Source organism: Schistocerca nitens, chromosome 9 (assembly GCF_023898315.1).
Source record: "Schistocerca nitens isolate TAMUIC-IGC-003100 chromosome 9, iqSchNite1.1, whole genome shotgun sequence".
In the NCBI taxonomy this organism is placed as follows: domain Eukaryota; kingdom Metazoa; phylum Arthropoda; class Insecta; order Orthoptera; family Acrididae; genus Schistocerca; species Schistocerca nitens.
Genome location: NC_064622.1, coordinates 419,292,027 through 419,318,211, shown reverse-complemented (window position 1 = coordinate 419,318,211; position 26,185 = coordinate 419,292,027). Strand labels below are relative to the sequence as shown.

The 26,185-nt window shown below is 41.1% G+C and overlaps 1 protein-coding gene and 1 long non-coding RNA gene across 4 annotated transcripts in view; one reads left to right on the top strand and one right to left on the bottom strand.

The window, feature by feature from the left end:
- Positions 1 to 26,185, bottom strand: part of LOC126203645 (uncharacterized) — a 461,213-nt gene that overhangs the window by 283,214 nt on the left and 151,814 nt on the right. The window lies entirely within an intron of this gene.
- Positions 1 to 26,185, top strand: part of LOC126203646 (uncharacterized) — a 48,565-nt gene that overhangs the window by 3,853 nt on the left and 18,527 nt on the right. The window contains exons 2-15 of one of the 3 annotated variants that reach the window (XR_007540326.1): positions 6,422 to 6,454; positions 10,088 to 10,218; positions 16,721 to 16,813; positions 16,925 to 17,122; positions 17,232 to 17,420; positions 17,531 to 17,728; positions 17,839 to 18,035; positions 18,155 to 18,339; positions 23,448 to 23,540; positions 23,652 to 23,849; positions 23,959 to 24,147; positions 24,258 to 24,455; positions 24,566 to 24,762; positions 24,882 to 25,066. This is a non-coding gene — a long non-coding RNA (uncharacterized LOC126203646). Of the gene's footprint in view, positions 1 to 5,710; positions 6,455 to 10,087; positions 10,219 to 16,720; positions 16,814 to 16,924; positions 17,123 to 17,231; positions 17,421 to 17,530; positions 17,729 to 17,838; positions 18,036 to 18,154; positions 18,340 to 23,447; positions 23,541 to 23,651; positions 23,850 to 23,958; positions 24,148 to 24,242; positions 24,456 to 24,565; positions 24,763 to 24,881; positions 25,067 to 26,185 lie in introns of those variants that run through there. The other 2 variants (XR_007540327.1, XR_007540325.1) reach the window with 2 other exon arrangements.

The window sequence follows — 26,185 nt, the reverse complement described above, 5'->3', positions numbered from 1 at the left end:
GATTGGACACAAGAATGTCAGGATGCATTCGTAGAAATAAAACAACAACTGTCCCAAAGTCAAATGTTGTATAGACCTGTTATGTAGTTACCATTCTGTATAATGACAGATAGTAGTGAGACAGGTTTAGGGGCACACTTGTTTCAAAACATAGAAGTAGAAGGAAAATTAGAACACCATTCTATTGCTTTTGCTAGCCGGGTTTTACAAAAGTATGAAAAATCATATACAGTCACAGAGAAGGAACTACTTGCCATCCACTGGGCATTTAATAAGTTTAAAAGTTATCTTTTAGGGCACAAGGTAATTGTTTTCTCTGACCATAAAGCTCTATCATACATTCAGGAGTGCAGACTCTATCATGACCATATAACAAGGTGGGTTTTATTCCTTCAACAGTTTGACCATGAGATCAAATTTATTCAGGGTAAACATAATGTCACTGCAGATGCCCTTTGCAGACTACCAGTAGGTGCAGATGTTGAAAATACTTATGGAAAAGAGGAGAAAGAGTTCAAACTTATGTACTTAAAGGGTGTAAAAGATGAAGCTGAAATACTGAAAATCTGTAATGATATTCGTAGAAACCAAAACCATGATGAAAATTGGAAGTTGGTTAAAAGTTATATAGGGAAAAATGGAGGAGAAAAGGTAGATCAGTATTATAAAGTACAAAAAGGGATTTTGTTTAGGAGACCTAGACCTGACTTAGACAATTGGAAACTATGTTGGCCTGAGCAATGTATTGACACGTTAATCAGTTACATACATGAAAGCTTTGGACACTGCGGGGCAACAAAATGTATGCAGAAGATACAGGAAAATGTATACTACTATAATATCAGTAGGAGAGTGAAGAAAAAACTTGAAGCCTGTGATCGTTCTCAGAGAGTAAAAGTGAGCAACCAAACGTCTAAAGGATTGATGCAAAACATTTTACCAAATAAAAACCTTGAATTGACAGCTATTGATTTATATGGACCACTACCAAGGTCAAGGGGAGGGTATAGTAACATCTTCGTTATAGTTGACGTTTTCTCTAAATTTATAAAATTGTATACATTAAAGAGAGCAATCAGTAAACAAATTATCATCAAGCTGACGAATCATTATTTCACAAATGTTGGTATACCCCAGGCCATCATGTCTGATAATGGGTCACAGTTTACATCTAAATTATGGAAAAATTTTATTGAAGATACAGGAATAAAACATATTTTGATTTCGGTTTGTCACCCATCAAGTAACCCAGCAGACAGGTACATGAGGGAAATTGGAAGGCTCTGCAGAACATACTGTAGTAAAAATCATGTTAATTGGATTGAAAATGTTACTGACTTTGAGGATAGAATGAACAGCCTACAGCATTCATCCACTGGTTTTTCACCTTATGAAGTAATGTTTAATAGACAACCTGCAAATTTGATTTCTGAGAATGTTGATTTCCCACCTTGTCAAACTATGACACCCCAGGAAAGAGAGACAGCTGTTAGGAACACTATGAAAAGACAAGGAGAGGTAAGAACACGGAGAAATGATTCAAGAAGTAAAGGAGTACAGTTCAGGACAGGAGATCTGGTTTTAGTAAAAACACAGGAAAAATCTAAATTGATGAGTTCTGAAATTGGCAGAACACTTAGAAGACGAAACAGGTCTAGTAAAGAGGCTGCATACACTGCACCTGTCCACCCTGCTGTTCGCATATTGTTTGCAGTATTGGATCCGTACTAGATAGGACTGATGGAGGATATTGAAAAAGTTGAAACAAAGGAACCAAATTTCATATTATCGCGAAGTAGGGGAGAGAGTGTCATAGATATGATATTCGAGAGTAGTAGGAGAAGGGTGGCGTCAGTGCATTTGGTTAGTGCAGGTTGTCTAAATCAGGGGCAAAGATGCACTCAGGGGCAAACCGATTGTTCTCCTTTGATTAACAGGTCATTAACCCACTGTTCTTCTAACAGGATCCTTCCTTTTGATTGACAGGCTATTAACCTATTGTTCCCCAGCACCTCCACCGAGCCCTCCCACAAAACCCTCAGGAAACCCCCAACCCACCCCATCCCTCTCGCTGATGCAGGTACACTTTTAGCTCCCAGTTATTGGAATAGCCTCCTCTCATTCTTATCAATTGACTGACTACTTAATTAAATTGATCAATTAATTAACCTCTCCCCCTCTGGTAAACCCCCTCATCCCTCCTTCCCCCTCTCCCTGCCCCACCTTAGCGGGAAATTAATGGCTCTGCAGCGGAGAGAAATTATCTCATAACAGGTAATTCGGGGGTATATTGTTTATTTATAAAAATTCAGTTTGAAGGGTTGGATTTCTATTGCTCATTGTTCTCTACTGTTTGGGAAGATGCAGGTGTAGGAAGTAATTACATCAAACGCTTTTCTTATTTTATTCCGACCATGCAAGGAATACTGAGATGAAACACCTATGACATGTAATTACACTGGTAAAAATTTTTCGATTGCGAAGCATGCGCCATCCACTGGACCACACAGAATGCCACCACACACGCTGCCAGGAGTCAGGGTGTTCTGGCAGCCCCTGCAAAGCGACAAAGCGGCCATCAGCTGCCGAGCCAAATGCAGGTGTCTATTCGCAACCTGCAAACATGAGGCGGTGGCATCCCTTTCATACTTGACACCTGAGAAATTCCTGTCGAAACAAGTGTTTTTCTAGCCACCAAAGCTGATGCATAGCTTTCATAGCTGTGGGTCCAGTATCGATCGAGATGTTTGCATAGAGGCTCACCCTCGCAGATGCAGCTAAAAGGTTATCAGTGTTATACTGACGTCACATGTCTATGTAAATAACAGCCAAGTCTCCCTCTGGATGTAATCTAGAAATCTGATGCAATGCTTTCAGAAAACATTTACGAAAATATCCCAGAATAACACAGGTTGCTTTATTGCTAGAGATCCTTGCAGGATAGCCCGTTAGTCATGTGTTACGCTGTACTGCCTTCAACATACATCTCAGAAATAGTAAAAATTCTCACCACTAAAAGCCTTCATCATGTCTGTGCATGATTGTGAAAACACCATTTATCATAAGAGCATTCTTGTTATTTGGAAAGAGAGTACTGTCTAAACACAGATGGGAAATTCAGATGTGGATTTAACGTAATAATTAAAAATCAAATTGGACACCATTAAAACTATGTCTAACAAAAATAAGGAAAGAGTTGTTTTCTGTATCTAAAAGTATATGCAAAAGTTAATAAAGACTTGGTACAAGAGTATCTGCTTCTCTTGTTCGCTAATCTACCAAAAATCCTAAGATATTTCCTAAATACAATGATCCATGGGCATGAATTTCAGATGTGGAAAGTGGGTAGCTGAAGACCTTGAAAAGTAGTTGACACTAGATAGCTGAAAGTATAGTGAGCCCCTTTTCGTACCTATATGAAGAATTTAGGCGTCAGTGCAATATGGCGACCTGTACAAAATAGGTTTGCCACTGAAAGTCTCGTCTGCAGAAGAGAATGGCAAGCAGTGCTGCCACACCGGCAGTGTCAGTAATTTGGCGGTTGAATTCAGGAAGAGCTAACCGGAATGCTCCATTCTTTCTCAAGAATTCCTTTCTGCTGGGACACACTAGCTTCTACAGACTGGTTCAAACAAGAACAAGATGGGGGCATGGTATCTACTTAAAGTTCTGAGAATAATGGGATGTCTTGTTTGCGCAAGTGCTCAAAGACAAGATGAAGCATACCATCCATCCCTGGCAGGATTGTGGCATTAGGACATCTCCACTGTAGGTCAGAGCTTCGAATTCTGTTTGTGAGGTTGTTCTGAGTTTCCCATATGTGCTTAGACAGTGCTCTCTTCCCAAACAACAAGAATGGGTTTATGATAAACGGAGTGCTCGCAACTACGCACAGACATAATGAAGGCTTTTAGTGGTGAGAACGTTTACCATGTCTGAGACGTATTTTGAAGGCAGGACAGCGTAACACATGATGAACAGGCTGTCCCACTAGGATCACTAGAAAGAATTCAACTTGTGTTATTCTGGGATATTTTCGTAAATGGAGGGAGACCTGGCAGTTATTTACATAGACATGTGACGTCAGTATAACGCTGTCAGCCTTTTCGCTGCACCTGCAAGGGTGAGCCACAGCTATGTGTCAGCCATAGTGGGTAGGAAAGCACTTGCTTCGACAGGGATTTCTCATGTGTCAGGTATGAAAGGGATGCCACTACCTCATGCCTGTGGGACCTGAACGGACACCTGCACGTGACTCGGCAGCTGATGGCCACGTCGTTGCTTTGCGGGGTTGCCAGTACAACCCGACTCCTGGCAGCGTGTGTGTTGGCGTTCTGTGCAGTCCAGTGGACAGCCCATGGTTCGAGATTGAAAGATTTTTAACAGTTTAAGTGTGTCATAAGTGTTTGATGATGGCATTCCTCGCACAATCGGAATAAAAAAAGAAAATGAATCAATGTGATTACTTCTTGCAAAACCTGCACCTTTCTTAACAGCAGAGAACAATGAGCAAGAGAAATCCAACTGCACAAACTGAATTTTTTATAAATAAACAATAAACCCTTGAATTTCCTGTTATGAGATCCTTTCTCTCCATTTGCAGAGCCACCAATTTTCAGGTAGGGGAGGGGTGGGGGGAGGGGTCAGGAGGGATGGGGATGTTTACCAGAGAGGGAGGGGTTAATTAATTGATCAGTTTAACTAAGTAGTCAATGATATTGATAAGAATGAGAGGGGGCTATTCAAATAACTCAGAGCTGCAAGTGTACCTATATCAGTGCGGAGAAGGGTGTGTTGGAGATTTTCTGAGGGGTCAGAGGGGAGGAGAAGGAGATGGAGAGGTGGGGAACAATAAGTTAAGGAACTGTCAATCAAAAGTAAGGATCAAGTTGGCAAGACAATAGGTTAATGACCTGTCAGTACAACAGGTTGACCCTGAATGCCTACTTGCCCCTGATGTAGGCAGCCCACACTAACAAAATGCACAGACACTGCCCTTGGCCCACTACTTTTGAGTTGGGATGACAACCAATAAAATAATGTCATTTTTCATTGCAGTGAAAATTTCCCATGACATTTCAATATACTGTGTTCTGCTCCAAGTGCGAGAATATTTTATGAACACCCACATGCATAGGGAGCAATGATCATTGTAATAAAATAAGGACATCAGAGCTTGCACAGAAAGATTGAATTGTTTGTTTTTACCATGTGCTGTTAGTGAGTGGAACGGTAGAGAAATAGTGTGAAAGAGGTTTGATGAACCATTTGTCAAGCACTTCAGTGTGAATTGAAGAGCATATATATATATATATATATATATATATATATATATATATATATATATATATATATGTCGGATATCATTTGAGGTTAATAGAAGGTTAAGGTTCTAGCAAACAATGATAATTTACTTCTTCTTTTCTGTTTATTGAAGAAAGTGTTCAGACTCTAATTATCGTTCAGTCGACCAAACTTCAATCTATAGTCTTCCTTCCTTGGTGCAACAATGGAAGGACTGTTAATATTGTGCATCACTGAAAGTGCTGCCCAAATAATCAACCTCCCTTATTTTTTCCATTCATCGGAGAAAGAGATATTGACTGGGATTCATTTCACATGTGGCGAAGTATCAGACACTAAGGGGAACTGTTCCTACAAAAACTGTTGGATAAAGAAATAAAGACACTTAACCTAAGGCACACTAACTGCTGTGGCTGGTATTGTTACCTTGCATAAAATAAATATTTGTCTCCAAGATCAAATCTTTTCCCAATCTGTTTCCTCAGAGGTTACTGACAAAAATTTATTTAAAATAACATTTGTCTGGGGAAGATGAACAAGTCACATAAGACTCATCCTTGTGGAAACGAGATCTACATAAATGTTAATTATTTTGCCATAGGTATGTTAGGATATAGGTAGGTGCTTAAATATATGATTATACAGTATGCTGAACTGTTTTTAGATTTTTCTCATGCGCAGTATTAATGTGTCTCACATATAGGCCAACTTCTACAGCTTTTAAAATTAAATTTTACTTTCATTTTCAAATCTTCTGTTAATTACTAAAAGCCCTTAATTATGTAAACATTTATAAATCAGAAGGGACGATGGTTAAGGTACAGCTGGAAGAGTGGTTTGAGTTTTGTACTTGACAAAACAGTTGGAGGTGTGGAAGTCCCTCCCAGTGTATGAACAGGCAAGAGAGGTGGCAGCTTCTTTGCTGCAGGAACTCCTCATAACACAGACGACAGACAGCAGCAGCAGAGAGCAGGGCTGTACCAGAACAAGGCTGGCCACACAGCCTGCTCACACATACAATGACACAGAAACACTTGTCGCATGCACTGTAACACACTCTGACTGTCTTGTGTTTACTGCAGTATACAGTCTAATATTTAAACTTCTCATGTTTCAGGTTCCTCTGGTGGACCTGTATTGTCCTGGATCGGTAAGACCCACCATAGCTTTTTACTTTTACTTTACAATATCCATAGATATTTCTAAGTACTTTACCTGGTCAGGCTTCAGGACCTCAGAATGTGGTGTAGGCCACTACTGGGAAGGGATATCTTCTTAACATACATTTGCAGCAATCCTTGTGTATATACGAGTGCTGTATCATACGAATCTGTCTAGTGCAGAGGGTTGTAATGAAGCTGTGTAGAGTGTAGAGGTGACTTTGTGTCCTTGATGGTGAATGGGCAATAAACACGATGTCACAATATGACCAACGAATCACAACTGACACTTTTGTACCCAGTAATTCAACATGTCTCTGCAGAATGCCTGGGCATTGAAGCTGGGGCACAGACATATAGTCTGGTGACCAGAGAGTATGCAAGACTGTGTCTGAACATCAGTCTGATGGAAACCTATGGAAACATCTCGTATCACTAGGAATTATACCGAAAAGTCATAGACTGAACGCCTACACATCCTGTTCATAGCTACAGCCGCAGAGGCTGGTTCCAAAGGCGTGTCGAAATTCTCTGAATCTTCATGTATGTAACGTCTATATAGGCAACATTTACAAAATTATTAACAACTTTTTGTCTTTTTGGCCCAGTTTATTTTCCAGAGAAACACAAATATGTCAACCAGTTTTATTTGGAATGAGAAGCTCCTACGTGGAAATGAGCTATACAGATCTCTACCTGTCCTGTGGTCCTCCCGCCCACTGCTGGATGGAGTGTCATTGTATCTTTAAAAACAATGCTTCGTCTAACAGAGAGAAGATTCTGCGAAGTTGAGCTGCTACCACAACTGGAGTAGATCAGCTGGAGTTAGCTCCAAGACATAGACATCTCGCTCAATGCTCTCTCAGGTGTACTTAATAGGACCAGTGTCATATGACATGAAAACTTACACAAGTGGCCTCATGTGTGTGGAGTGTTCCTCAAAGCATTCACACTTAACATACAAAAGTAATGAAGTGGACTCCTGAAACTACAAGTCAACGATAGGCGCTAAAGGTGGTGAAACAGATTTACACAGTTATAATCAAACAGTAGGTTAAGGTACTGATGGCCGGGAGAAGATGATAGTAGTGCATCAAACACCTCGTTTCATCCTGAGTACTAAACATGTGGCTTGGACGAATTTGATCACTGCCATTGGTGTGCACCAACTTATATCATAACACGTTACTCCTGATGTCTATTTTCCAAGCTTATAGGGCAAACATTCTTCCGATCTCCAACACTTCGACCACTGTCGGTAATTCAGAGTACACTACACACCTCTCGATAAGATAGTTGGGACTGCGTGAGGTGGTGCTGTGGTCAGACACTGGACTCACATTTGACAATACAGAAGTTCCAACTCTATCCCTCACAAACCTGTCTTACGGTTTCCGTGATGTCCCTAAATAGCATAGGGTAAATTTCTAGATGATTCCCTCAGAAAGTAAGCAACCGGTTTCCTTACCTGTCCTTCCCCATCCTTCCCCAATCCAACCTTGTGCCCAACCTCCAGCACTCTTGGGATAAAGGGGACATAGAACCATAACATTTTTCTTGTGCCCACAGCAATTTCAGTGCTTGTGTTGTGCAACAAGTGTAGGTGATATGGATGTTGGCAGGATGCTGTCATCCAGCATTAAAACGGCTAATAGTTGCTGCATTATTATCCATCAATCCACAGTCACAAGCCACGGCAGTTGACAATAATAAATTACAGTATAAATACAGTGTTCACATGTCGACAAGAGGCTGTAGAGGTAGTTGTTTTCCTCAAATCGGTGCTCATGGTGCACCTTGACACAACAGTGCTGTGTCCTCACGACATCGGCTAAATGGTGACATACATACTGATATCGCAGAGCTTATGCCATGTATGCCATTCTGTTCAGTACATCCCAACCATGGGTGCCAAGTCGAGTGGCATGATTTATTTTGCTGTGTCCAGAGAGCAAGCTTGAATGGAGTGTCATTCTGTGGACCCAAGATGGCAGACAGCACAGACACGTGACTGCTGTGGGTGCCACTGTGGTCGAGCTAGTATCGAGCATGTATGGTGGCATAGTGAGTCAGCTGCAACCAGAGGAAACAGCGATGTCTTCCAGCACCAGTTATAAGAGGTGAACAAGTCTACAGCGAAGCACCAGCGGCCAAAATGTCGTGGTGGCCAATGTATCCATACTGTGGCGTGTACTTGAAGATGTTAGTGTTACTGAGCCACTCCATGGAGACGATTGTGCAAGTTCTGGGCAGAATTGTTGCTGAGGGCCTCAAGAATTTTATGCACTGCACTTCTGTCACCTAAATGTCACTACAGTCTGTGAGAGGCATGGCCGCTGTGTGGACACAACAACTTGGTGGTGTGGTTGGTGCCTGTTCACAGCCAGATGGACACTGATCCCAGTTGAGGCAGAGAACCTGGCTTCAGCATATCAAGAGGAGCACTAACTGAGAACTTTGGTAGCTGACAGTTGCATGCTGGTGACTTTATGGTTGGTATAGTGTATCGCGTGGTATACTAGTTATACATTGGGTACCTCTGCTAGCAAAGCATTCCACTTGGAAGTCTGTGGTTGTTGTGTGACGAGGTGTGGTTGTTTATTGATTTCACACAGAAGTGTGGGTGTGTTTGTGCAGTGAGTGCGAGCACTTCAATTTGTTAACTACATGATGTGAGTGTGATTAATTGTATTGATTCTAAAATGTTAGCTTAAACTATGCTCTGAACATAACTCTCTTGTTGAGACTATTGTGCTTAAAATCATCTTGTTACTTGTTCTATGTCAAAAATCAACTTGTTGCATTATTATATAAGATGTTTCTGAAAAAAAAAAAAAAAAAAAACACTTTCAGCTGAAAATGATCTTTTACAGAGCATAGTGTGTAGTTCATTGTGGTATTATATGGTGACAGTGGTAGTAGTAAACAAATACGCAATTATGTGTTACGATCCTAGTTAGATCCAAGAGTGTTTTTCCATTCTGTGTTTTTCTACTGAAGTTGTCTCACATATTATTACTGGTTATGTCCGAGAGCCAAGCATCGTAAATTTTTGTCGTTGTTAGCTGTGTATGATTCGGCTAAGGTAAGGTTGTTTGATGGAAGATACTTTTTATTGATTGTTTGGAGCCCAATGTCAGTATCTTTATAGGCTACAGAAATATCTTACTTAAGGAAAGTGTATTTCTAATCTGTTGATGTTAAACAAAATAATTGTTAAAATAAGTCCCACGCGTACACAGCTCCCAGTCCAAACACTACTTCATCTAAATCCTAGGCCACACATGTGACACATCTTGTTCTTCAATAGTATGTGTCAACACGAGTAATCTGGAAGACAAGCGTTAAAAATTCCAACCACTGTTAAGGAATGGTTCTGAAGATATAACATCAGCAATCAGTTCTAGGACTGGAGAACCTTAGGGAAACTCGTCTCAGAACAAGATAGGCCAAAGACATTCTTCAAAATTGGGCAGAGCACAGAGAGCTTTCGTTAGCTGTGCTAATCTAATGAGCATGACAGTCTTTTTTATTACCAGGGTGTCCATAGTGGTGGAAGTTGTAGAAACATTAGTCAATGTGCAGTCTAGTCATATACTGAAGCATGTTTCTCGTCCTTGCAGCAAGTCTGATGAACGGGTAGCAAAGAACGAAGACTGGTCTGGGCCACCTGCTGCAGCACCAGCAGCAGCAGCAGCAGCAGAAGAGGGTGCTGTAAGAGAGATGTCCGTGGACAGCCTGAGTCTTCTCGCTGGTAAGTGGGGTAACTTCTTGTATGCAATTTAGCAGGCGTAACTACTTCCTGCACACCTGTACCACACCCTGGAAAAGTCACAAACGTTCATGTGAGGCAAGCACTGTATGTACTGTTTAAAACCAATCCAGTGACCTAGCCTTTGTTTCAGTCTGCACAGTTTTACGAGGGAATGCAAAAATTATGAAACCTCTGTTTTGAGGAACTTCAGAAGTTTCATCCGAAGTCTATGATCGTATATAGCTATAGGTCGCAGAACAGTTGGCTTCATGGAGCTGTCAAGGTTCTATAGATTCTTACACTTTTCTGTGCCAAATAAGTTCAAATGTGGAAGAAACACATCCTTTGACTGTAGCAAACGCTTCTGATGAGGTTTCCTCGATACCTCTTTCTGCGTAAAGAAATTATTCAGCAGATGATAAAATTGTGGCAGATTCTTTTTTTGCGCCACTGTTTTGACCCACGCACACAGTGAATTAAATCAGAAACTAGCTTTTGTTAATGCGATAGCAAAAGTATAGTCAACCGACCTTTAAAGTGCTTCCCACATTACACAGCGTATGATTTTTGTGTCAATCTTAATGAAGTTCTGCCACCTCAGTCACTAGCAAAACGGTATTCACCATTTTCGCAAAACTACTGTTTTAAGTTCACTTTTTTTTCTCCAGGAGGCAATAATTGAACCATAACTAACCTACGGAAATTCAACAATGCTGAGAGTCCTTTGAACTGACTTTGAGCTTTTTTAAATGCGCTTTTGAAGTTTCTCCTTAGGGTATTTCGCTTCTACATTCACAACATGGAACACCCATTTCGAAACTGGTTCTTAAGATAAAAATTCATTTCATGCGAGATGTCTAACTTTTTCTTTCTTTCTTTATTGCGTTTCGATTTCCCAGCCCCCTCCCCCCCCCCCCCCCCCCCCCCCTCACCCAGAAGGGGGACGGGCTGGCAGCAGCGTAATACACCGCTCTGCAGCCTACAGATAAATTTAAAAAACATAATGAGAAGATATAACAATATAAAGAGGTGATAAAATGTTGACTGTTTAAAACTTGTACATGGCGAAAAAGTTGTGAAGAAAAATAAAAGAACAAAGACGTCAGTGATGCTGATTCAAAACCCTTAGGAAACAGACAGGCACAATTAAAAGACATGGCGACAGTCTGGTTTCTGTTCGCAGAACTTTAAAAATGGGACGCACAACACTGAACACTCACAGAAAATACTGCACTACAGAGTACAATTGCATATGGGTCTGGGGTGGGGGGCGAACAAATGAGGGGGGGAGAGGGTAGCCGATAGAGGAAGAGGGCACAGAAAAAGGGGGGCGGACGGAGCAGGGCGGACGCGACAAAGGAGTTGGGAAGACAGTGATGTCTACCATTCCATCAAACTAAAGAATCTTAATGCAGGACTCTTCCACAGCGATATCAACAGTCAGGTAGGCAGTTAGTTGATAAAGCACATATTTAACAAAATCACTTCCAAACTGACTACAAATTATACTGCCTGAAAATAAATAAATTACTTAATGAAGCACCCAGAAGACTTGGCCGGATGTCAAGTGTGACTTTGTGTACCTGTACACCATCAATGGGAAGTAAACGATTAGAGTGGCAGTCCTCTGTGACTGGTAGAAGGGCCCACCAGAGTGCCCTAGTGTTAGAAATCTCACAGCCACAGCCACATATAGGCATTGTATTAAATCCAATGGCGTCATGTGAAAATTTGTGTTGGACCAGAACTTGAATCCGGATGCTCCACTTGATGTGTCGGCAGCTGGGCCAACACCTTGTAGATAGAGGTGGCTTAAGGCACGCTATGACTAACGCAGACGGGCGTGAAGTACTGGAACAGGATACGTAATTAATGCTATGAAGAAAATATGTAGCTGGTATAATACTTAACTTTATTTATCCTTGTTGTACATCTCTATGGTGAACACAATCACTGTAAGGCTAATGGCGCCTTGCTAGTTCTTAGCCATTAACTGAGCTGAAGGCTTTTCTGTCTCTCGGCTAATGAGAGAGAAAGGCTTCGTACGTCTAGTCGCTAGCTAGGTCATCCGTACAACTGGGCTGAGTTCGAGTCAGTCTCTCGAGACCTGCCTTGTGGTGGCGCTAGGTTTGCGATCACACAGTGGCGACACGCGGGTCCGACATGTACTACAGGACCGCGGCCGATTTAAGCTACCACCTAGGACGTGTGGTGTCTGGCTGTGACACCACACCACTTCTCTATAGCAGTTCCCTTAATCACTTAAGCCACCTGAGCACAGCTCCTGCCCTGCCCAAATTCCTATATGCCACACACTACAGATGTAGTGTCCTCCGTCCATTATCTCCAGTCACATGAGTCGCACAAGTATTCAGACAAGTAAGTGCATCTGCACAGAAGATATTATTTTGAGGTGTCTGTTCTTTTAAACATGTTAGAAAGAACAGACACCATACATACATACGTGCATTACTGTTGTTCGTATTTAGTGTTGTTGCTAGGCCTGGTAAAATTATAAGAGGCAAAACAGCGTCAACATTAAGTGATGACTGTGAAGGGCACAGAGACGCTGTGAACTGATGTGAAATGGAATTATAGCGCATGACTGAGTTTCAAAGAGTCCTCATGGCAGGTGTAAGTTTTTGAAGCATTCAGATGTGACAGTGGCCCGATGGTGGACTGCAAGGGAATATGAATGTGAATAAAATGTGTGTGAAATCTTATGGGGCTTAACTGCAGTCCCTAAGCGTACACACTACTTAACCTAAATTATCCTAAGGACAAACACACACTCCCATGCCCGAGGGAGGACTCCAACCTCCGCCAGGACCAGCCTCACAGTCCATGACTGCAGCGCCTTAGACCACTCGGCTAATCCTGCACGGCAGGGAATATGAGGGCAGGCATACTCATCGTCATGGTTCCAATCAAACACTTATGATTACACCACAAGGGAGATTCTCCTTATTGTGCACGAAACATATTGTAACCCTTAGATATCCTTGTCTGCTATTTGAGAACAATTAATGGACTCCCTCTACATTCTGTGTCATCCCGCAACATTGGTCAGAGACAACCAGCAGCCAGACTAGGGGATTACTACGCCATGTGTAGGCTGGCATTAACACCACAACACAAAAGGCTGCATTTGGAGTATTGCTGTATGATTCTTCCAGTGTAGGTAAAAATCGGGTATCACTTCCGGTAGTGGCTGGTATTGACCAAGGGAACTCTGACGGCACAATAGTACGTCACTTACGTCCTGCATCTTCATGTGGTGCCTTCTATGAGACAGTATCATGCCGCCATTTTTCAAGAGGACAACGATTGTCCACATGCAACATGCATCCCTATCAGCTCTCTGTGTTATGTTTAGCTATTAGCTCTGTACCCAATAGAATATATGAGACATCAGCTCATATGCCATCTCCATCCCAGTGAAACTATCCAGGATATCAAGAACCAGTTACATCAGCTGTGGACTAGCTAGCTTGTGTCAGGACTGGGTCAACAGTTTTATGACACAATTCTGTACTGAACCAATACATGCCCCCAGACCAGTAATCCGGCAAGCCCTTAAAATTAACCCACAAGAGGTGCACTCCTTTGTCTAGAGTTGAGATTTTTACGACAAAGTCTTAGGATGTTCTTGTTCGCACTATTTCATGGTTTACTCTCATCGCAGGCAGCTGGGGTACACTGATTCCATCCCGGAGGGGGGAGGGGGGGGGGGGGAGTATGCGGTGGTGAAGGAAAGTAATCCGGCCGTCCCTTAAAATTAACCATTTCAGTTCTGTACAAAACACTGCCGACCCTTTGCATGATGCAGAACAAAGGCAGTCTCAAAAGAAGAAGAAGTAATTAATGAATAAAAGTGAAAAATTCATATTCATGAAAAGTCAGTTGTCAAAATGAAAAGATGTAAGGAGAGAAATGTCTTTTGAAATGTTACTGTCACTGTCAATTAATGCTGCAAGAAGCCAATCGCATTTACACATGCAAATACTTTCATTTCCAAATAAGTTCTCGTTAGTTCCCTTTTTATAAATATTCGTCACAGAGGAACTAACACCATTGATAAAATTTACTGTTTTAGATATACTTCCTCCATGGCCTGAAACAATATTTTTGTCCCTTTTTGCAGATAGGATAAATAGTCATCCTAATTGGACTAACATGGTTGAGAGGTTAGCGAAATAAGAGATTACCAGGAGCAGTCAAGAGTACGATGAGATCCAGAACATGTCATCTGTAATCAAAATAAAATTAAGCATTAAGACACAAATGGATAACATCTTCCTCTATCAGAGAACATCGCTGTAGTGGAGTCCAAGTTGCACTGTTTGACTAAAATAGAGAAATGCCCAGAAAAGGCGGAGGAGATGAAATGAAATTTCATGAGTTGAGAGGACACATGATGCTATTTCAGTGATTAACACACTGAGTCAAAATTACTTCATTTATCAGCAAGATGCTGAAATCCCTCCTGCCTGGATGCATGATCTAAATTGGTTAGAAAGAGTTTCTCCTGAGGTATCCCAACCCACGACGATTGTAATCATACTTGATATTTTGGATACAGGAATGACGACGTCATTGATGTTCGAACTGGTCTAAATCATGCACCATCAGGGATAGATCTAGGGATCTTGCAGGCCATAAGGGTATCTCAGTTACACAGACAGTTCACAGATATACATCCATGTGTGGATAGGCATTGTGCTGTTAAAAAAATGCAACATGATACTGTCACATGAGAGATAATGCATGATGGTGCAGCATGTCCATGTCAAACCAGGGTGCTATCACAGTTCAGTTAATCTCTACCAGCCATGACCTGAAATCGTATCTGATAGCTCATCTCAATATGAGACCAGGTGCAAACAAATTGTGTATCTCCAAACCAGTGGATGAATGGGACCTCTCCCCATGCTGCCACCACACTCGTTGACCATTGTCGTCAGGGTAATGTAGAACAACGATTTATTGCTGAACTCAGTGCAAAGCCATTCGTGAGCAGTCTGTACTTCCCAGTCATGGCATCACTCCAGATGGATACATTTGTGTTGTAGTGTAAACAGTAGCCTACACATATGTGTGTGTGTGTGTGTGTGTGTGTGTGTGTGTGTGTGTGTGTGTGTGTGTTCAATTTTAAACCAATGTGACATCTTGACACTGCATTATTTGACTAGACAACCAAATGGACGCCCATTGTGAGGCTACTTCAGTCCAGTCAGGAGCTGGTAATGCTCTCTCTCGTGTGTATGCAGCATATCAATGTCATTTACAGTGACCACTCAACATTTGAAGCTGTTCATGTTCCTTATATATCCTACCAGTTCCGGTACAACACCAAACATGAACACCACTAACGTAGTTTGGTGGCCATTCTGTCTTAGAGAATTGCTACACTAATCTTTTAGAAATACGTGGATTCAGAATGAGATTTTCACTCTGCAGCGGAGTGTGCGCTAATATGAAACTTCCAGACTTCGCGTCTTGGTCTGGTACACAGTTTTAATCTGTCAGGAAGTTTTAAATGCATGGATTGTGTGAACATAGATGAAGTTACATTGTTATCTGACCATGGTTTCTGGGAGTTTCACTCTTTTTTTTATAAGGCAGTGGATATACGACAACTCCACATGTATACTAGGTGAACTATACTGCAAGGTGCTTATGAAGCATTGGCACTTCTAAAATTCAAGCAATAACCATTTAAATCACATTTTTACATAACTAGGAGGGTGGGCTCACTACATGGCAATACAGAGTGTGAGATGAAGTTAACCACATCGTGTTTGCCTACCAGCGATGGAAATATGGGACATGCATACTACTTCATCAGATTCTGTATGTGGGATACAGGAGACCTTCCACCATCCTGCCGCTTCTGCCTGATACCGATGTCATTGCCTTGAACCTATTATCGAGCATCCTCATTGCAGACAATATGGAAATAAGATAGCTATTCCCAAAAAGAATAAACCCACCGTGACGACCTATGCAGTCAGCAACTCTGAAATTAATGTGTGTTTGTGTGTGTGTGTGTGTGTGTGTGTGTGATAGTGAAGTCGAGGGATGAAAATTTTGTGAATTTATGCTGCAAAGATAGAATTGCTTGAATGGTGTGTTGGATGGCTGTATGACTGTCTTAACCAGCGTTAAATAATAAAAAGTTACAGCAATGGATAAAATGCTTACTATCCACTCTCCAAAACACTACAAAGTTGCTCCACCACTGCTCAGCATCGAACACAAGAACTAAACTACTTGCTGTAGATACTCACGCGACATTTGTGTTTTGATCATAACAACATTTTACCCTATGTTTTCTACACTGTAAACTTACACATCTCTTGGTGTAAACAGTTGAGATTAAATTTACTGCACAACTAACTAATCAGTTTTGTAAATTTTATTGTGTTCTTAGACCAGTTTATGTTTCTTACCTTTGTAAACAAGGGTGCGTTTTCATGAAAGTTAATCTTTTTCTTCACAGTGCACTCAGGCATGGTAGGTGGACAGGATCTTGCTCTACCCCATCTGGAGCCAGCATCCTGCGCGCTAGAAATTGAGTGCGAGAAGTAGACTGGTTAGTGTACAATGAACACTGATGTGATAATGTGTTCATAAACTTGTTTATATTTTTTTAGCTCTGTCAATATGGATACATTTTGATAAACTTTAACCCTTTTGTTCACAGTCTTCTCAAGCATGTTAGATGGGAGTGTGCCAATTTAGGCCCCAAGGAACACCTGTTCTGCACACTCCACAAAATTGCCCTCGTGGCCAGCACTACTCAGACCTGTAGGCCGGGAAGAAGCTGGTTTTAGTCCAGAGCAGCAAGCATTCCGCTCACCACACAAAACGCCATTCAGACTAGAGCACAATAAGTAGGATGGTGAGTATATGATCCAGTCTGCTTGACATTTTGTACACACATTTGTTTATATTTTGTACCTCTATCGATATGGGTACATATTGATAACATGTAACCTTTTTGTTCACAGTCTACACATTCCTGCAGGACAGAAGAGTGACTATACTGGCGCAGAGCAGCAAGTGTTGTGCTGTCTAAACAAAACACTCTTCAGGACCAAGCACTGTTGGCCGGAAAGGATCTGATTATATCCTGGAGCAGCAAGAATTCTGCTTGCCATGCAAAACGGCGTTCGAACTCGACCTAAGGAACTAAAATGGTGAGTATCCAATCCAGTGTCCTGTGATAATGTCTTCTTACACTGGTTTATATTTTTCACATTGATCAACTGGGGTGTATTTTAATGAAATATAGTTCTTTTGTTCACAGTTACTCAGCCCTGTTTGCTGGCAGTGTGCTGATTTTGTCCCAAAGCAGCAACTGTTCTGAACACTTGACAAAACGGCCTTCAGAGCCAACCACTACTCAGATCTATTGTCCTTGAAGAAGCTGATTTCAGCCCAGAGCAGGAAGCATTCTGCTCACCAGGCAAGATGGTGTTCAGACTCGACAATAGGAAGTAGGATGGTGAGTACATGATCCAGTCTGCTTGATATTTTGTTCACATACTTGTTTATATTTTTTACCTCTAACAATGTGGGTATATTTTGATAAAAAGGAACCGTTTTTGTTCACAGTCTACTCAAGCCTGCTGGCTGGAGGGTGACTATATTGGTCCAGGGCAGCAGGTATTCTGCTCGCCAACAAAACAGCCTTCACGGCCAAGTACTACTCAGGCCTGTTGTCTAGAAAGGAGCTGAATTTGGCGCAGAGTAACAAGCATTCTGCTCACTAGATAAAACAGTCTTCAAACTCGAGTGCAAGAAATGGGACTGTGAGTACATGTTTCAGTCTGTTGTGATACTGTGTTCTTACATTCTTCTGCAATTCTTACCATGATCTATAAACATACACTTTGATGAAATGTAACCAGTTTCTTCACTGTCTAATCAGGCCTACTTGGTGGTGAGGAGCATTTTGGTCCAGAACAGCAACTACCCATCTGGCTAGACAAATTGGCCTTCAGTGTCTAGTACTACTCAGAAATGTTGTCCGGGAAGGAGCTAATTTTACCTTGGAGAAATTAGCATTCCGCACACTATGCAGAATGGCCTTCAGCCTCGAGAACAAGGAGGATAGTGAGTATATGTTCTAATCTTCTACGATTTTGTGATCTTACACTTGGTTATTTATTTAACTTCATCGACAATAGTGCAGTTTGATGAAACTTAATGCTTTCATTCACAGTCTACTTAGACGTGTTGGATGGGGAAGAGCTTTTGTTGACTCGAGAGCACACACAGATTAGTGTCAACATCTGCCCAACTATGTTGGACTATTCTTATTTCCTCCCATATCACCATTCTATATTTCTAACACTGACATGCAATCACACATCTTAGTAAGCACCTGTAGTCCATTCCATTTTTTGTTTCTCATTGCTTAACTTTTCAGTTCGGGCTAAAACTACAGAGTTGCTCATTCACAAATTTGGTCCATTTTTCACCACAGTTAGCAATGTTACAGATAGAAATATTTCATTACAACCATTTCTCTCTCAGATTGTCACTTTGTGAAAGCCATACTAATAGACACAAACCATTATTTACCGGTAATTTCCGACTGTTGTTTGTGTTAGCTACCTGTGTTCTACTGATCAACAACATTCATTGAAATTTCAACTTAAACTGTAACACAGTTGACCTCTCAGTTATTTTGTGAACATAGTTTATCAATTTGATGTTAATACATTTAAATACACTGGACTGCATCGACAGAAAGAACCAAGGCAGTAAACGTAATGTAATACAGAACAACTTGCATGTGACGGTAATCAACGGTCCAACAGGAGTGCAGGATTTCATTTTGTCATAGAACTGTTAAGCGAGTGCGTGCCTTAAGTCCAGCCACACAATCCCTACCTATGATGCAGTTCTTTTTATGCTGCACACATCACTGAATCTTGCATGACTACAATAACACTCGGAAAAGGGTCAGTGTACCAACAGAGAAAGAACAGACTATCTGGTAAAATCAACTATTTTTTCATGGCCAGTTACTTGCTAATGAAGTTGAAGTTACACATGTACAACATTTATGAAAAATTGACAACAGTACTTATCTGAATTCAGGGAGTTTGGGAGACAAACTAATGTGGATACAAAACAATCCCATTGTATCGAACTTAGTTACAGATAACCTTAAAATCACTTTGATGCTGTGCCATGTAGCTCTTAGGAAAGTTTTGGACTCTGCCTTCAATAAAATCACACGATTTCCTCAGAACAAAAATCACACCAACAACCTAGACTCAACCATCTTCGACATCTTGTTACAACAATGAGCCAGTATACCAATGAAGCCCTCAACCCACTGACCGACAGTTGGTTGATTCATGATGTGACCCTTTCATATGCTTTGTTCACTTAAACTGCCTCCATCTAAGTCTGTAGATATTGCACCAGCAAAATTAAATATTGAAACGGGAATTAAAAAGACTGCCTATGTGATTGTATCTATTTAGTCTTATTCAATATGAAATGAACAAATGGAAAACATATGATGTAACCAAGGCGGATTACAGTCCAAAGTAGGTCCGACATCAGCCAGGCCCCAAGACGTTTTCTTCCATTCAATGGCCTGTCTGTCTTATTTTGAACTTTTGGTTCCAATCAAACACTTATGATTACACCACAAGGGAGATTCTCCTTATTGTGCACGAAACATATTGTAACCCTTAGATATCCTTGTCTGCTATTTGAGAACAATTAATGGACTCCCTCTACATTCTGTGTCATCCCGCAACATTGGTCAGAGACAACCAGCAGCCAGACTAGGGGATTACTATGCCATGTGTAGGCTGGCATTAACACCACAACACAAAAGGCTGCATTTGGAGTATTGCTGTATGATTCTTCCAGTGTAGGGAAAAATCGGGTATCACTTCCGGTAGTGGCTGGTATTGACCAAGGGAACTCTGACGGCACAATAGTACATCACTTACATCCTGCATCTTCATGTGGTGCCTTCTATGAGAAAGTATCATGCCGCCATTTTTCAAGAGGACAACGATCGTCCACATGCAACATGCGTCCCTATCAGCTCTCTGTGTTATGTTTAGCTATTAGCTCTGTACCCAATAGTATATATGAGACATCAGCTCATACGCCATCTCCATCCCAGTGAAACTATCCAGGATATCAAGAACCAGTTACATCAGCTGTGGACTAGCTAGCTTGTGTCAGGACTGGGTCAACAGTTTTATGACACAATTCTGTACTGAACCAATACATGCCCCCAGACCAGTAATCCGGCAAGCCCTTAAAATTAACCCACAAGAGGTGCACTCCTTTGTCTAGAGTTGAGATATTTACTACAAAGTCTTAGGATGCTCTTGTTCACACTATTTCATGGTTTACTCTCGTCGCAGGCAGCTGGGGTACACTGATTCCATCCCGGAGGGGGGAGGGGGGGGGGGGAGTATGCGGTGGTGAAGGAAAGAATTCCGGCTGTCCCTTAAAATTAACCATTTCAGTTCTGTACAAAACACTGCCGACCCTTTGCATGATGCAGAACAAAGGCAGTCTCAAAAGAAGAAGAAGTAATTAATGAATAAAAGTGAAAAATTCATATTCATGAAAAGTCAGTTGTCAAAATGAAAAGATGTAAGGAGAGAAATGTCTTTTGAAATGTTACTGTCACTGTCAATTGATGCTGCAAGAAGCCAATCGCATTTACACATGCAAATACTTTCATTTCCAAATAAGTTCTCGTTAGTTCCCTTTTTATAAATATTCGTCACAGAGGAACTAACACCATTGATAAAATTTACTGTTTTAGATATACTTCCTCCATGGCCTGAAACAATATTTTTGTCCCTTTTTGCAGATAGGATAAATAGTCATCCTAATTGGGCTAACATGGTTGAGAGGTTAGCGAAATAAGAGATTACCAGGAGCAGTCAAGAGTACGATGAGATCCAGAACATGTCATCTGTAATCAAAATAAAATTAAGCATTAAGACACAAATGGATAACATCTTCCTCTATCAGAGGACATCGCTGTAGTGGAGTCCAAGTTGCACTGTTTGACTAAAATAGAGAAATGCCCAGAAAAGGCGGAGGAGATGAAATGAAATTTCATGAGTTGAGAGGATACATGATGCTATTTCAGTGATTAACACACTGAGTCAAAATTACTTCATTTATCAGCAAGATGCTGAAATCCCTCCTGCCTGGATGCATGATCTAAATTGGTTAGAAAGAGTTTCTCCTGAGGTATCCCAACCCACGACGATTGTAATCATACTTGATATTCTGGATACAGGAATGACGACGTCATTGATGTTCGAACTGGTCTAAATCATGCACCATCAGGGATAGATCTAGGGATCTTGCAGGCCATAAGGGTATCTCAGTTACACAGACAGTTCACAGATATACATCCATGTGTGGATAGGCATTGTGCTGTTAAAAAAATGCAACATGATACTGTCACATGAGAGATAATGCATGATGGTGCAGCATGTCCATGTCAAACCAGGGTGCTATCACAGTTCAGTTAATCTCTACCAGCCATGACCTGAAATCGTATCTGATAGCTCATCTCAATATGAGACCAGGTGCAAACAAATTGTGTCTCTCCAAACCAGTGGATGAATGGGACCTCTCCCCATGCTGCCACCACACTCGTTGACCATTGTCGTCAGGGTAATGTAGAACAACGATTTATTGCTGAACTCAGTGCAAAGCCATTCGTGAGCAGTCTGTACTTCCCAGTCATGGCATCACTCCAGATGGATACATTTGTGTTGTAGTGTAAACAGTAGCCTACACATATGTGTGTGTGTGTGTGTGTGTGTGTGTGTGTGTGTTCAATTTTAAACCAATGTGACATCTTGACACTGCATTATTTGACCAGCCAACCAAATGGACGCCCATTGTGAGGCTACTTTCAGTCCAGTCAGGAGCTGGTAATGCTGTCTCTCATGTGTATGCAGCATATAAATGTCATTTACAGTGACCACTCAACATTTGAAGCTGTTCATGTTCCTTATATATCCTACCAGTTCCGGTACAACACCAAACATGAACACCACTAACGTAGTTTGGTGGCCATTCTGTCTTAGAGAATTGCTACACTAATCTTTTAGAAATACGTGGATTCAGAATGAGATTTTCACTCTGCAGCGGAGTGTGCGCTAATATGAAACTTCCAGACGTCGCGCCTTGGTCCGGTACACAGTTTTAATCTGTCAGGAAGTTTTAAATGCATGGATTGTGTGAACATAGATGAAGTTACATTGTTATCTGACCATGGTTTCTGGGAGTTTCACTCTTTTTTTTATAAGGCAGTGGATATACGACAACTCCACATGTATACTAGGTGAACTATACTGCAAGGTGCTTATGAAGCATTGGCACTTCTAAAATTCAAGCAATAACCATTTAAATCACATTTTTACATAACTAGGAGGGTGGGCTCACTACATGGCAATACAGAGTGTGAGATGAAGTTAACCACATCGTGTTTGCCTACCAGCGATGGAAATATGGGACATGCATACTACTTCATCAGATTCTGTATGTGGGATACAGGAGACCTTCCACCATCCTGCCGCTTCTGCCTGATACCGATGTCATTGCTTTGAACCTATTATCGAGCATCCTCATTGCAGACAATATGGAAATAAGATAGCTATTCCCAAAAAGAATAAACCCACCGTGACGACTTATGCAGTCAGCAACTCTGAAATTAATGTGTGTTTGTATGTGTGTGTGTGTGTGTGTGTGTGTGTGTGTGTGTGTGTGATAGTGTAGTCGAGGGATGAAAATTTTCTGAATTTATGCTGCAAAGATAGAATTGCTTGAATGGTGTGTTGGATGGCTGTATGACTGTCTTAACCAGCGTTAAATAATAAAAAGTTACAGCAATGGATAAAATGCTTACTATCCACTCTCCAAAACACTACTAAGTTGCTCCACCACTGCTCAGCATCGAACACAAGAACTAAACTACTTGCTGTAGATACTCACGCGACATTTGTGTTTTGATCATAACAACATTTTACCCTATGTTTTCTACACTGTAAACTTATACATCTCTTGGTGTAAACAGTTGAGATTAAATTTACTGCACAACTAACTAATCAGTTTTGTAAATTTTATTGTGTTCTTAGACCACTTTATGTTTCTTACCTTTGTAAACAAGGGTGCATTTTCATGAAAGTTAATCTTTTTCTTCACAGTGCACTCAGGCATGTCAGGTGGACAGGAACTTGCTCTGCCCCATGCGGAGCCAGCATTCTGCGCGCTAGAAGTTGAGTGTGAGAAGTAGACTGGTTAGTATACAATCAGCACTGATGTGATAATGTGTTCATAAATTTGTTTATATTTTTTTAGCTCTGTCGATATGGGTACATTTTGATAAACTTTAACCTGTTTGTTCACAGTCTTCTCAAGCATGTTAGCTGGGAGTGTGCCAATTTTGGCCCCAAAGAACACCTGTTCTGCACACTCCACAAAATGGCCCTCGTGGCCAGCACTACTCAGACCTGTAGGCCGGGAAGAAGCTGGTTTTAGTCCAGAGCAGCAAGCATTCCGCTCACCACACAAAACGCCATTCAGACTAGAGCACAATAAGTAGGATGGTGAGTATATGATCCAGTCTGCTTGACATTTTGTACACACATTTGTTTATATTTTGTACCTCTATCGATATGGGTACATCTTGATAACATGTAACCTTTTTGTTCACAGTCTACACAGTCCTGCCGGACAGAAGAGTGACTATACTGGCCCAGAGCAGCAAGTGTTGTGCTGTCTAAACAAAACACTCTTCAGGACCAAGCACTGTTGGCCGGAAAGGATCTGATTATATCCTGGAGCAGCAAGAATTCTGCTTGCCATGCAAAACGGCGTTCGAACTCGACCTAAGGAACTAAAATGGTGAGTATCCAATCCAGTGTCCTGTGATAATGTCTTCTTACACTGGTTTATATTTTTCACATTGATCAACTGGGGTGTATTTTAATGAAATATAGTTCTTTTGTTCACAGTTACTCAGCCCTGTTTGCTGGCAGTGTGCTGATTTTGTTCCAAAGCAGCAACTGTTCTGAACAATTGACAAAACGACCTTCAGAGCCAACCACTACTCAGATCTATTGTCCTTGAAGAAGCTGATTTCAGCCCAGAGCAGGAAGCATTCTGCTCACCAGGCAAGATGGTGTTCAGACTCGACAATAGGAAGTAGGATGGTGAGTACATGATCCAGTCTGCTTGATATTTTGTTCACACACTTGTTTATATTTTTTACCTCTAACGATGTGGGTACATTTTGATAAAAAGGAACCGTTTTTGTTCACAGTCTACTCAAGCCTGCTGGCTGGAGGGTGACTATATTGGTCCAGGGCAGCAGGTATTCTGCTCGCCAACAAAACAGCCTTCACGGCCAAGTACTACTCAGGCCTGTTGTCTAGAAAGGAGCTGAATTTGGCGCAGAGTAACAAGCATTCTGCTCACTAGATAAAACAGTCTTCAAACTCGAGTGCAAGAAATGGGACTGTGAGTACATGTTTCAGTCTGTTGTGATACTGTGTTCTTACATTCTTCTGCAATTCTTACCATGATCTATAAACATACACTTTGATGAAATGTAACCAGTTTCTTCACTGTCTAATCAGGCCTACTTGGTGGTGAGGAGCATTTTGGTCCAGAACAGCAACTACCCATCTGGCTAGACAAATTGGCCTTCAGTGTCTAGTACTACTCAGAAATGTTGTCCGGGAAGGAGCTAATTTTACCTTGGAGAAATTAGCATTCCGCACACTATGCAGAATGGCCTTCAGCCTCGAGAACAAGGAGGATAGTGAGTATATGTTCTAATCTTCTACGATTTTGTGATCTTACACTTGGTTATTTATTTAACTTCATCGACAATAGTGCAGTTTGATGAAACTTAATGCTTTCATTCACAGTCTACTTAGACGTGTTGGATGGGGAAGAGCTTTTGTTGACTCGAGAGCACACACAGATTAGTGTCAACATCTGCCCAACTATGTTGGACTATTCTTATTTCCTCCCATATCACCATTCTATATTTCTAACACTGACATGCAATCACACATCTTAGTAAGCACCTGTAGTCCATTCCATTTTTTGTTTCTCATTGCTTAACTTTTCAGTTCGGGCTAAAACTACAGAGTTGCTCATTCACAAATTTGGTCCATTTTTACCACAGTTAGCAATGTTACAGATAGAAATATTTCATTACAACCTTTTCTCTCTCAGATTGTCACTTTGTGAAAGCCATACTAATAGACACAAACCATTATTTACCGGTAATTTCCGACTGTTGTTTGTGTTAGCTACCTGTGTTCTACTGATCAACAACATTCATTGAAATTTTAACGTAAACTGTAACACAGTTGACCTCTCAGTTATTTTGTGAACATAGTTTATCAATTTGATGTTAATACATTTAAATACACTGGACTGCATCGACAGAAAGAACCAAGGCAGTAAACGTAATGTAATACAGAACAACTTGCATGTGACGGTAATCAACGGTCCAACAGGAGTGCAGGATTTCATTTTGTCATAGAACTGTTTAGCGAGTGCGTGCCTTAAGTCCAGCCACACAATCCCTACCTATGATGCAGTTCTTTTTATGCTGCACACATCACTGAATCTTGCATGACTACAATAACACTCGGAAAAGGGTCAGTGTACCAACAGAGAAAGAACAGACTATCTGGTAAAATCAACTATTTTTTCAAGGCCAGTTACTTACCAATGAAGTTGACATTACACATGTACAACATTTATGCAAAATTGACAACAGTACTTATCTGAATTCAGGGAGTTTGGGAGACAAACTAATGTGGATACAAAACAATCCCATTGTATCGAACTTAGTTACAGATAACCTTAAAATCACTTTGATGCTGTGCCATGTAGCTCTTAGGAAAGTTTTGGACTCTGCCTT